Raw genomic sequence first — 2,545 nt, 5'->3', positions numbered from 1 at the left:
CAAAAGATCAAAGCATTCTTACTCTAATGATCAAAGATACCTACAAAAACAAAGAAAGCTCTTTTGAAGCTCTGAGCCCATTGTTAAGCAAAGGGTGTAGTCTACATATAGCGAACGCTTCTTTAAACAATAGGATAGACCAGTTTCGGGAGCTGATAACATCCCATTACACATCAAACATGCAACTTTCATCATTACATTTAAATCTCTTCTCAAAAACCATTTATTTAACTGACTTATGTTATGGTTTATAGAATGGCCCCGAAACTGCTATAATACCGGGTTGGTGTCCGGCGTGGGATAGTTTAACTAATTTTAGCTATTATGAGTAATATACTCTATTTAAGAGTAGTTAAGCCTAGCTTAAGGTAGTTAGGGACATCCTGGGTACATTAAACTCCATCCGGTCTAAGCGTCGGCGACTAAACTGACAACCCTCTCAAATATCTTAGTGGCTGCTGAGGGGAGGGTGTTTATGGTCACCCAGCAGCAAGAAAAACCAATAGCTGAACAAAGGGCGGATGAGCTCATTCGAGTCAACGGCCAACCATTAATTAGTTTAAGGAATAGGTGTAGTTTAGTCTCATTGTTATTGTTATTATGATTATTTTTATTTTATTTTATTGTTATTATTTTATTGTTATTTGCATTTTCTCAGTTGGCCTATATTATTTCTCTGTAAAGCGCATAGGGGCAGTGTGCAATATGCGCTATATAAATATAACATTATTATTGTAATGATGATGATGTTATCACCATTGTTATCACGGTGTTATCACCGTGATAATGATATCATCATCAACTTAAATGGATTTCAAATACGCTTATATGGCTATACTGTATAAGAAAAGGAAAAAAATACATATGATGCGTCAATTAAGTAAATTTAAAATTGATACCAAAATTCTTGAATATGTATTATACTTCGATGATATCCAGTATGATTTATTGTTGTTTGATGATCTGGGGTGGAAGTCTTAGCACAGAAGACAAAAGTCTACTTGAAAAAATTACACATAGAAATGGGTGCTATATCATTGCTATTACAAGTAGGCTGAAGACATCCTGTCTCTTGGCTCTTCTTAGGAGTCCGCAAAATAAAGCTAGCCTAGGCCTACATCTTGTTGCAATCCCTTCAAATGGCATCTGACCAGTTTGTCGAAACCCACTTTGCCGGATTCATGCCCACTTTGTTAAAACCCAGATTGCCAAATCCAGTTTACCGAATCTTGCCATCACCGTCATACAGAGGTACAGTTTTCAAAAAATGATGGGTGGGTCAGTGAAGAGCTATATTTATATAAATTAAAAGGTAAATATTGGAAAACAATGGCGCAGTGTAAAAATTAAGTGGTACAGGCAAAAACGTAGTGGCGCAGTACAACTACACTCTTTTTTTTTAAATGCTCAATGTAAAACATGACAAATTTTCGACTTCGTTGACTGGGCAAAATGAAGCTTGCACATGCCCACCCCTTGAAGAAAAGTAGCAACTCATTATCTTAATCACGATGCAACATTTTTATTAACTGGTAACATGTTAATCAGGCCCGTAGCCAGGTTCTTCCAAGGGAGGGTTTTCTGGGCGCGAGGTCCACAGTCAATGCCCCGGTGAGGTCGCCGAAACCCACAAAGCAAGAGGATTTTTGTGCTTTATGGGTCTAAATAATGCTATAAAAGCAGATATGTTTGAAAATGTCTGTGTCTGGGTGGGTCTGCAGTGCATTTAGGGTTGGAGGACTTATTTGAGAAATTTAAAGAGGGGGTTTCGCTAAAAAGGGGGTTTATCCCGAACCATAACTCCCCCTCCCTGGATATGGGCCTGTTGTGAGCTGTTTTTTTTTTTTTTTTTTTTTTTTTTTATTGATCTTACCAACCCTTATAGATTGGTGGCAGTGCCAGTGGCATATCTAGAAGTCTTGAAATCAGTGCAGTTGTGTGGGTAGATTCTAGGGGTGCATCTCTTAATTTGAGTCCTTTGTAGGAAGATTTGACACTGTTTTGGGATGAGCTTTAGCTTTATTACCACAGACAGAGTTTGAGAAGTAGAGATCAATTGTATTACACTCCATCTGTATTATAGTACAGTAGTATGTATAGTAGTAGTAGTACACAAAAAACATTTTTTACTTTAGTATTATGATTACAGTATTTGTATTTTAATTTCATTGTATAATTTACGAAAAGTACAATCTATATCTATAAAACATTTATCAAAACTATTTATACTACTTAAATCAAGTACAAAACAATTACCTGTATACAGTAAATCCTTTTGTCAAGGATATAGGCCTATATGAAGAAACGAAAGGATGGGCAAAGGGTGAGTGAAGGACAGCGACGTAACGACTATGGGGTCTCGTGGAGCCAAGCCCCGGGACTCCCAGTCTAAAGAGATGGCCCTCTTACAGTGCCATTTTAACAGAGCCTTGACATACATATATATTTATAAATATATATTTATACATATACATATATATATACATACATATATATATATACATAGATAGATATATATATATATATATATATATATATATATATA

This window comes from Anneissia japonica, unplaced genomic scaffold, assembly GCF_011630105.1.
Source record: "Anneissia japonica isolate Jap-2015-1 unplaced genomic scaffold, ASM1163010v1 scaffold652_len952628_cov199, whole genome shotgun sequence".
Lineage (NCBI taxonomy): Eukaryota > Metazoa > Echinodermata > Crinoidea > Comatulida > Comatulidae > Anneissia > Anneissia japonica.
This window is presented reverse-complemented; position numbering follows the sequence as displayed.